The sequence below is a fragment of the Nannospalax galili genome, unplaced genomic scaffold, assembly GCF_000622305.1.
Source record: "Nannospalax galili isolate Female #2095 unplaced genomic scaffold, S.galili_v1.0 scaffold705, whole genome shotgun sequence".
Taxonomy (NCBI): Eukaryota; Metazoa; Chordata; class Mammalia; order Rodentia; family Spalacidae; genus Nannospalax; species Nannospalax galili.
Window position 1 is genome coordinate 1091589 of NW_008352871.1, and position 11128 is coordinate 1102716.

Consider the following 11128-nt stretch of genomic DNA (forward strand, 5'->3'; position numbering starts at 1 on the left):
GGTTTACTGTACCAAATAACATCTCTGCTAATCCTGTCTTGTTTCAATAATCCATTTGCAGTAAAGCAGCCATGGATTGGTATCTGACTGTGTGCAGCATTTTCTTTCTATGGGGAATGGTAATCAAAATCAATATTGCAAATATTAGAGATAAATATATGCATATAGAAATATGCATATAGATATCAGAAATAAATATATGCATGTAGATATGGCTAAATAGATAGTCATATGTTTCAAGAATAATATATTCCACTTTTATCACAGGCACAACTCTCCTGAGAGTATTTAGGGAATGATTTGTCAGGACAAGATGCCCTTATAAGGTTAAGAAAAGCATTTCAAGAACCACGCAATTATTTTATAAGTCACTCCAGAGTTTTCTTGCCAGGTAAAAATTCTTCACAATTCCTTACCTTTCTAGCAAACTAGGAAGCTGAAGTGCGGGAAGGTTAATTCACATAGAAACTCAAACCACATCATGAGATAATTGGTGGAGATGGAATTACTAACCAGTCACACTCAGCTCTAATCACTTGGAAAATAACCCAGATGGCTCACACATGTGAGTTTCCAGTTATAGTTAGAACGTTCGTTGCTGTGGTTGAACGAAGAAGCTCTAGGTCTTAGACTCCAAGGTGTGTTCCTAACTATAGTTTCCTCCTTTTACCTTCATTAAGATTTAGTACTTAACAGGCATGGTGCTGCATTCCTTCAACCTGTGACAATCAAGGCCAGCCTGGTCTACATAGGAAGTTCCAGGTAAGCTGGGGCTACAGAGCTACCCTGTCTCAAAAAAAAAAAAAAAAAAAAAAAGGCAAGGGAGCACAGACGTAGACCTTGCAGAAATCTAGTATCTTATTCCCACGAGAACTCAGCTTTGTCTCTGATTTTCCTTATGCTTTAAACTTTTTAAGATTGTTCTCATCAATCTCTGTTATAAGCAGCTTGAGAGAATCCCTGCACACCTTGGAGGCCATCTTCAAATAAAGGAACATAGTCACCTGTTGTTTTCCAAACAAGCCAAATGTAGTGTTGGTGCCTAAACTCAACATCTCCTTTTCATTTCTTCAATAACCGTTTTGCTTTTATTTAAAGAGTCCATCCCAAATGAAGAGCAGTCTTTTATTGTGATAAAAGAGTTCCTACAATCCAAGGTCTTCTTTCTGGAGCTGAATAACTGAGATCTTACTCATCATCCTGCTGCACTGTTCTATTCCCAGAAACATAGATATCACCCCTAATTTTTCTGATCCCTGTTTTTAACTGTTGTGACCTACTGAATCAAAGCTGCTGAATTTCAAACAAGTTCAGTATCAGTCCCTTCAAGGATTAATTCATCTTCTGAACTTGAGAAACAGAACAAGTAACACCTGTCCTCATCCAAATCCTGCGTATGTATTTTTCATCCAAGAAACTTCAGATTTCAACTAGAAACCCATTCTCCTGAATAATGTCGTTGATGGGGAAGTGAGTATCCTCAGACCCCCATCTCGGAGCGGAAGCCCAATGTAACAGCCTTGATCATCTTCTGGTCCTGGCTACAGACAGTTCATAGTGGCTGGTTCCTTTTTGCTCCCCCAATATTTGTCAACGCTCAGCTTCTTCTTTTTCTTTCCAAGGAGACTGAGTTCTACATTGATGTAATTGAAATCCACCTGGAGGGTTCCTCTGGGAAACTTCATAATAACTCTGTGTCCCTTTACGATGATGTTGACATTTTTGTGAATGTTGACAGTCCGATTGCTGAGGATGATCTTCATCCTCACAGTAGATGAGGCAAATAGCCTTTTTCTAAAAATGCTGACTGCTGAATTAGAATATATCTTTATGAGAACTAAAATATGTTCTCATGAGAACAACAAGGTACTCTCCTTCATTCCAGATGATATCTAGAGTCCTTCTAAATGCCCCAACTATTAGGAACTGGGTCTTCTTAATGGCACATCTGGAGGCTGTTACTGACAACATTGCCATACCAGCATCTTTCTTGTTTTTTCAGGCTATGTACTCGAACACTAATGTGAATTATTTAAATATTTAGGGAATTTAATCTAAGAAGTTTCACCTCAATCTATGTACTGAAAATAATATTTAAGTTGAATTTATTGATGTTGTTGATAGAAACCCATACCATGCATTTTTCTAAATAGAATATAAATAAGTGTGTATATGTTTTCTAAATAGAGTATAAATAAATAAGTGTATACATCAGAGCAAGGATATATCTCATTCAAAAGTGATGGTAAATTTTAGTTTCACAGTTGAATTAATACAGTTATACAGTATCGATCCCAGTATAAACTCTCTAAGACATAAAATTGAATGAGTTTTTACCCTTTAAGGAAGATCTCCACTTCATTTTAAGATATGTTGTTTCCTACATTTTTTTTTCAATAAAATATTTTTTTTTCAATTAGAAGAAGCATTTCATTACAACAGCATTAACCTCTTCAATAACATTTTTCTGAGCTAGGGTACATCTCTTTCAAAATTGGCACTTAAAGTGTATGGCATGACTATATTTCAAGGTACCCTCACATAAGTTAGATCACACTTGTAAGGTCGGCTGAGTTTTGAAGACAAATTTAATGATAGTCCTCTAATATAATTTAATGTACGATGCATCCCTGTTGAGAAAATGTGAAAAGTTATGGATTGGTGGAATGTATTTGTTTTGTGACTGTTTACACCTTCACCAGTTAGATTTTAGGATCTACCCATTGACAGTAAGTATCAAATGGGACAGGCATTTTTGCTGTATTGATGATGTAAATGGACAATCATAAGAATCATTTTCAAATTTTCCCTTAATATTTTATATAAAGTGATACCTAAGTAAATCTATTATTTTCACTATTGTCACATATTGTATAAGTTTTATGGGGCTGCCGTGACAAATTACCACAAGCTGAATGGTTTGACCAACTGAAAATTTTGCCTTTACCTGGTACTATAGTGAGATGCAAAATCAAGGAATTAGAAATCCCATAATCCAGCCCCTGCCTTTATCCCACAGGCTCCTTTCTGACTTCAAAAAGATGCTGCCAATGCTTTGTGTTCCTAAGTTTGTCCCTGCTTCTTTCTTCTTGTGGAATTCTGTCCTGTGTGTCATGTGTGTCTAAATTTCCTCCTTCTTAAAAAGACATCATTCATAAATACGCCTATCCTGTTTCAGTATGACTTCATCGTAATTTTATAATCTTTATGACTCTATTTCCAAGTGAAATCACATTTTTAAGTTTTGGGTGGATGTGAATTTGAGGGAAAACTACTATTCGACCCATCACATATACTAGGGTGTATAATTATTCAATTATATGACCAAAAAGTAATGGAAACTTATCCAAATGGCCATGATCCATCCAAGTCTGCATGCTCAGATACATTATACCACATTGTCCTCAGCCTGCAAAATCCTAGCCTCCCTTAAAATTTTCTTATTTATGACACATGAAAAATTCTAATTCTTTTAGTCACATGAATTTAGAATGGAAAATGCTACTAATTTGGATTTTACATAGTTGCAAGTCATGATTCTAATTTCTTTATTAGTAAGCAAATAAGCCAATGACTTATTGCATTTGGCAATATGTCCAAATGTGCTACTAATTAAAAATTAAATATTCACCTGTGCCATTTCTCTGATTTGGATACCACTTGATGTACTGTCTCCCCAATTATTCTAAGTTTAGGAAACCATTGAAATTAACTTTATTTATGTTTTGAAATTGGTTCATTATAGAACTACAATTGTGAAAATCACTCATCTATATATTAGACACCATCAAATTATTACATGTAAATCTCACTACATTTTGCTAACTATTCCATAGAGTTTATATTTCATAACTTAATAACTTTTTAGTATAGTGAATCAACTAATTAATAAATACCCATTAGTCTATCATTTTAAGGTTTGCTTTTACCAAGGAAAATGGGTTGACACAGGCCTTGTGATGTAGGTTTTAAAGTTGGTTTGTTTTGTGTTTGTTTGTTATTTGATTGGGCAGGGTCTCACTTTGTAGCTCTATGAACTGGAACTTCCTATGTAGACCAGGCCGGCCTCCAAATTTGCAGCGATTTCCCTGCCTCTGCCTCTCCAGTGCGGCAGTGAAGGCATGCACCACCATGCCCAGTCATGTATTTAAGAAATTTTTAACTGAAATAAATACATACCTGTTTATTCTTATTATTAGTAGATACTGCCAGATAACTATCCTTGGAGCTAAGAAGTTTTGAATCTTATTTTAGCATCTTCTAAGCATCAGTTCCATTTTTATTAGATAAGGAATGTACAAGAAGTCATTTTGGCCTGCCAAAGAATGTCTCAGTCATACTGTTCAGTTTTAGCCTTGCAACATGACTGATTTGAACAGTGTAAAACTATTATAATATGTAATATCTTCACTTGAAAACTTAGTTAATTTTATCTATGCAGACTATAGATTCAACTATTCTAAACTGAAGGTACATACTGTGAATTTCTAAAAGAGAAGCGGCAAAGTTTATATACATTAGTACACAATATAGAAGTGTAAGCATGCATATGAGATGTTCAAAATTACTTGAAGGGTGAGGTTAATATTTATGCTTACTTTTTCTCATTTCCTGTCACTTCAACTTTAAATCACACTGGTCTTGGTTCTTCAATTAGCCATTTTCTATCCAAAATCGGTCTTAGGTCTTGTTTATTTCCTCTACATCATGTGCCTAGTATGAATCTGAAACCGTAAAATTAAAATTTTATTCATGATGGTGGTGCTCACACTTGCACTTCCCCTTTAGGGATTTCTTCTGAGCTGTAAGCTTGCATTATATCTAACAATATAAAGAATAAATAGATATATGTTGGTTTAAAACAATTTTCCCACTTGCAGCATATATGAAACAGTGCCTGGTGCATGAGTCAAACCAAATAGAAGTAAAATCCTTATACTTCTATTGAATTTTATTCCTTAAAATTGGACACAAAATGTTTTTCGAAGACCCAGCAGTGCATCCAATAGCCAGAGGAAATGGAAAGAATGACAGGTGTGGGGACCATGTAATTATTGTTAAAATGAGAAGTTTGTGAAGTCAATAAAGGAAGCATTCATAATTAAGTATAAAGCTGTTTATCTGTCCCCCCAAAAAATCATGAAATATAATCCTTTGCCACTAGGGAAAAGGTCAGATTCTAGCTGCCACCCACTTTTTAAAAGGCTTTTCCTAAATGCTCAACAGAAAATTCCATAGATAACTTGCTGATCAAAATTATAGCATCATGACCACTTTATACTATAGTGGCAGTGACCATAATTTGTCTATTTTAAATATGTACCTTTCTCTTTTTTTTCTTTTATTTATTTGGTTTTTTGTTTGTTTGTTTGTTTGTTTGTTTTTGCCAGTCTGTGGCACTTGTTTGCCACAGTATACAGCTGTAAGTCAGAGAAAACTTTCAAGCATCTGTTCTCTCCTTCTACCATGTGGGTTCTGAAAATTGAAACTGGGTCAGGTCAGGCTTGGTTTCAAGCCCCCTTACCTACTAAGATATCTATGTAGACATATTAGGGTACATTTTGGTGTGGTAAATTGCAACCTCAACAAATTAAGTTGTCGTCGTTGTTGTTGTTGTTACAGAGTTTCATAAAGCTCAGGATGGTCTCTAATTCACCACATAGCTGAATCTTTACCTGTTGAGACATCACTGGCCACAAAATGATAACAAGATTAGAAAACTATACTTCATATACAGAGAATCATACTTTTTCCCTATAGAATTTCATGTGTCTAAGTGTCAATGTGTTTAAAAATGGAACTATTTCCCCTCACTTTCATACCTGACACCCAATAAAAATCTTGAGCAATTCATTTGACTTAACAGAATATTATATAACCAATTACACAGCTTAGAAATCTAAGACTCAAGATTCGCACCTTTCCATCAATCTCAACACCTAATACCTCAGCAAATACTATTGTGTCTCTGAAATGTTGCTCGAATTTGAGGTTTTATCTCACTCTATTTTGTCATCTCTTTAGAGTCAGCCACCCTCAACTTTTTGTCCGGTTTATTGAACCAAAAGATTAACTCGTTTCTATGCTCCACTCCTTCCTGTAAGCCCTACTGCACATGTTCACCAAAGTGACCTTTATTCATTAAATCACAGTATTTCACCCTTCAAACCTTTAGATATCTTCCTATCTGACCCAGAATAGAGTAGAAACTCTCCATCACATTTCGGCTATGTACACAGCATAATTCAATTCTCTCTTCTCTCAACCTTCTACTTGGTTTCCTTCCATTTCTTACTGAAAAATGAAATTATTTTTCTGTTTCACTGTCTCTTTATCTTTTTTTTTCTTTTCTATCTGCTTTGTTTTGTTTTTGTTTTGGTTGTTTGCTTCTCTTCCCCCTAGGATATTACATCCATGTATCCAAAACTATTCATGATATCCATCAAAGAATGGACAAAAAAGTACTTATTAAAAGAATGAATCAAACTCCTAGGCATCATAAAAGCAAATCACAGGGTCATTAATCGGAAAATAAAGCTAAACATGTGTAGAAATTTTTTCCATCTTACTAGAAAAAAAATTGCTTAGAGCTGATGTCAATACAATTTTCCCCAAAATTCTATCCAAAGTTCCCTCACAAGCATTTCTTTTACAGCTAAAGAGGAACACAGCTTCACCTCTCTTCTTTAAACATCAGACAGACATCATTAATGTTTAATATTTGAGCAGCAGCCAAGGTTTCTGTTTGTAAGTCTCAAGAGGAAAGAATTTTGATAATTGAATGATTTCCGGCAGGGAAGCACATTCCCAAATCCACATGCACTCATGTCTGTCTCTGGCTCCACTGCCAAGACGCTTATTTATTCTGTGTCTGGGGTTTTCCAGTTTAAATAAGTCCTTCTGCCTCACTGCTACGTCTCCTTGTATTTGGTGTACAAATTATTTTCTCATTGATTCCATGCCATGGTATGTTACTTGAGGAGTATGTCTTGAAGCTCACAGAAGTTCTAAGGTGTCTGTGAGCACTTCAGTAAGAAGTATCGAATAATGTTTCCTGTTGTGGACCCAAGCTTAAAGTACCATTTAGACTATGTATAATCAGCAGCTGCAAAGCGTCTGTTGTCAGCAAAATTCACAATAGCAAAAGCAAGTTGGAGAGATTCTGTTATTGCTGTCCCTGCTCTGGCTGCTTTAAAAATAATGTTTATGTTCTATTGCTTAAAACAGGATTCACTTAGTAGATGTGCTACTCTAGGTATTTTTTTAAATTCAGTAATTGCCAGGACCAAGATTTCTTTCTTCAATACACTGGCTTTTCCTTCCTTCTTAAATCTTCCAAGCCTTCTGAAAAAAAGAGGCAGTTAATTAGCTGCCACAGATGATTTGGGTATGGAGTTCTGCAAGCAGGACAGTAGAAAATTGTTAATATTCTTAAAAGGGAGTATTTGCACTTTGGAATAATTTTCTTGTGTGTATATAAAGAGAAAATCTTGCCAGGTTTATATTATGACATTTTAAAACTTCCGTCCTGATCCTTGCAAAAGCTAAACAGAAGGTTGAAGTTTTTACATAGAATTTTATGTATTACTAAGATGTGCAAGGTCCCCATCACCTTAGAAGATAAAGAAGGAAATGGGCTGAGAGCTGACAAACAATGACATTTCAGTAACTGACCTGCATTTATTTGTGCCAGTATTATTATAAGTACTTTATGTGGTTAACTAGTTTTATTTTCTATGTATCTCAATGGGTTTAATTATATATGTAATATTGTTAATTGTCCTTATTTTCCATGATAAAATAAAGCACAAAGGACCTAAGCAGCAGGTTAAAAATCACACAGATCATGAAAGCAAAGCCAGGCTTTTAATATACACAGTCAGTCCTGAGCTCCCTATGAAGATCCTAATGAGTAAAAGCTTAAAAAATTAAATCATTGTCTGATTAAGACAATGGAGAAATTGTCCATAGAAATACCGCACTCAGCTATTATGTTCTAAACTGCCTCATCAAAGCCTAGTGTTCTGATAGTACCAAACACTAAATATGCAGTGTGATTGCAGCAGCAAATCTGCTCACCAAGGTGTCAGATGATGATAATGGGAGGGGATACTACACAGCATGGGTATGTGGGTGAACAAATGATGTATGTCCTGGAGAAGACAGAGCAAGCAAGAAGACGTGAGAGTTCAGCATATATAATAGTGCATAACTGAGGATTTATACATATAAAAATTATTTCAGGAGCTTTCCACCTCGTATTTTCAGACTGCAGTTGACTGTTAGAAAGCTTAGAAAGAAAAATCAAGTAAAGAGGACTCGTAATTTTCAGAAGGTTTACAAAACAGAATGATGTATCAAAAGTGGGGACATCTCTTAATATTCAATCAATATAGAACAAATACTTTTAATGGCAACACTTTTCAACATTTGGATGCAGGAGCAATGTTGATATAATTCAGTTTCCAGATCCACAACTAATTGGCCTCAGTGTTCTTATCTATAAATTGGGATAAAATCAGAGTTCATCTCATACTGTTGAGAGGACTTGGAAGACTTTTAAAAGTACAAGACACTGCATGGCACATCAAAAGTTTTAGTTCAATGATACTCCTAACCTGAACATTTTTTTCAGTTTCAATTTTAAATCATTAGAATCAAATACTGCACTTCTCCACAAAAGTTAGTTTCAGCACCTTTAGTCATTAGTCTAAAAGAGCATACTCTCAGTATATAATGCCATAAAGACAGTTTAATTAAATTTTATGTTTAATTCATCACTGGGCCTCAGTTAACCAAGGAGCAATTGAATCAGAGTCATGGCCAGACCTTACTCAAGAGGGAAAAATCTTGAGATGTGATCCCTAAAGAAATTACAATTCTACGAATCAGTCTGGATTCTACAGGGAACATATTATCTACTAATAAAAAGTAAGATTCTTTCATTATTGTTTCAATCAATTTAGGATAAAGCTATCTCATTTCCTTTTGCCTCTGTCTAGGTTGCCTGTCATTTGGCATGATAAAGCATTTCCCCCAAGGTCTCCAGTGAAAGGAACTGGCAGTTTTCCTAATGACTCTTCCTTTGTTTCCTGTACCTTGCACATTGTACCTTTGCTGTTTCCCTTTGCAGTATTTTTTCTGAGTTTCAGTCATGACCTAGTTTCTAAAAAAATCAATTTTCTGTGTAATGTCTTTCTCGGGGTTCATCCTTCCCTACCTATCCCAGTCGCATATCTATGAAGACCATAAAGCTGGTCAGCTGGTTACGTATCAAAATAAGAGACCAGGTTAGCTGATGATATCCTTTAGTCAGGAGGACAAATGCATAAATGAGCACTGGGAATGAAACCAACATCAGACTTTACAGTTTCTGGTCACATTCACATAACCTTGGTATAATTTGAAAGTATACATTACAAATTCTATATGAAGTATAAATTTTAAAAAAAATATGTAGATGTGTCCCAGTAGTTTTCCATGTGAAAATATTTTGTTTGAAATTCAGTACTAAAGAGGATCTGGAGTTAATAAAAAGAAAAATTTATTCTGTCCAGATGAATGAATTTAAAAGCAAATTTTCTTACTAAAGAATAACAAAGTATATGATCTTTTGGAAGCTATGCTAAATAGATCCAGTGTTTTAAAAATATATATGTTATGACTAGTTTGAAATTTTGCATATTAAACATTTAAGCAGCAAACCAAAATTCAAACATTTCATCTTATATAGTAGTTAATATAAAATTCACTTGATGGGAAAGTCTTTCCTGGCATTTATGATTTAATGGAACCAGGGCTGTTAGCACTCTGATTTCAGAATGCTATTTTTTCTTAAAGAAGAAATAGAATAGAAAAAAGACAAGAAAAATAAAGGATAAGCCGGAATACAGAAAAATAGAAAGCAACACATGATTTTTAACCCTTTGTAAAAATGCCTACATATATATGCATAATAATTTATTCGGGTGCACAATAATAGTAACCGTTTTTATCCCACACATTATATAGTTTGATTTCATATATAGAATCATAGCTTAGGTAGCAGTGTTCCCAATCTGTGATCAGAACATGGCTGTCTCCTGTCTACTTTGACCACAGGTATATAGCCTGTGGGAATGCAGCACTGAAAAATGATTAGAATGCTACTTATGTCTACATGAACTCAATTTAAGTCAGTATTATGTATTAAAACAGGACTACCTAAAGGGGAACTAAAATATACTCCTTAAGCGATATAAAAGTCATTACCCTAGGAATTAAATCTAAAAAAAAATTAGAAATAGTTTGATTAAAATCAAAGACTGGTATGAAATTACTTTCTCTTTCATTTGAAATTGAGCAACAAAAGTGATGAGGTGTATGAGTTAACTTTTCTGTAGCTGTGATAGAAACATCATGACGAAGGGAACTTATAAAAGGAAGAATTTATTTAACTTACAGTTCCAACAGACCAAAAGTCGATCATGGTGGGGAGGCATGGCAGCAGAGGTGGCTAGAGTGGGAGCAGAAGTTGAGCCCTCACATCTTCAAGTAGGCACAGGAAGCAGAGAGTGACTTGAAATCCAGGAAGTCTTAAGAACTCTTTAAGCCCGCCCCTTGATGTGATTCCTCCAGCAAGGCCATATCTTCTAAGACCTCCCAAAACAGTGCCACCAATTGGGGATAAAATGTTCAAATACTTGGAGCCTATGGGGGACTTTTTCATTCAAACCACCACATGAGGACAAGAATGAAAATTGCTAGAAGGGGAATTTTCTGAAACTGAAATGAGCAAAGAAGGAAAAACAGAGTTGCAGCTCATAAACAAAGCAATGAGACATACAAAAGTAGAACTTGGGTATATCACCTCATAGTGTTTACAAAGGAGGAAATATCTGAAAGATGGGGGCTGCTTCAACTGGACTTCTCATTTTTAGGGTCTGTAAAACAAACTTGCAAATCAAAGTACATCAAAAAAAAATAAGATACTTTCAATATATCCATCATAGTGCTTTTCTTTTCCTTTCTGAGTATTTGATTCATGAGTACTGTATTTATATCATTTCGACTCCTCCATCTTCCCCCTCCAACTCATCCCATACCCCTCCCATTCCTTCTCAATTTTGTGACCTCTTCTTTTTTGTTT

General features: G+C 35.0%; 1 pseudogene; it reads right to left on the reverse strand.

The window, feature by feature from the left end:
- Positions 1-790: 790 nt before the first annotated feature.
- Positions 791-1909, reverse strand: LOC103747591 (annotated as a pseudogene).
- Between the last annotated feature and the right edge of the window lie 9219 nt (positions 1910-11128).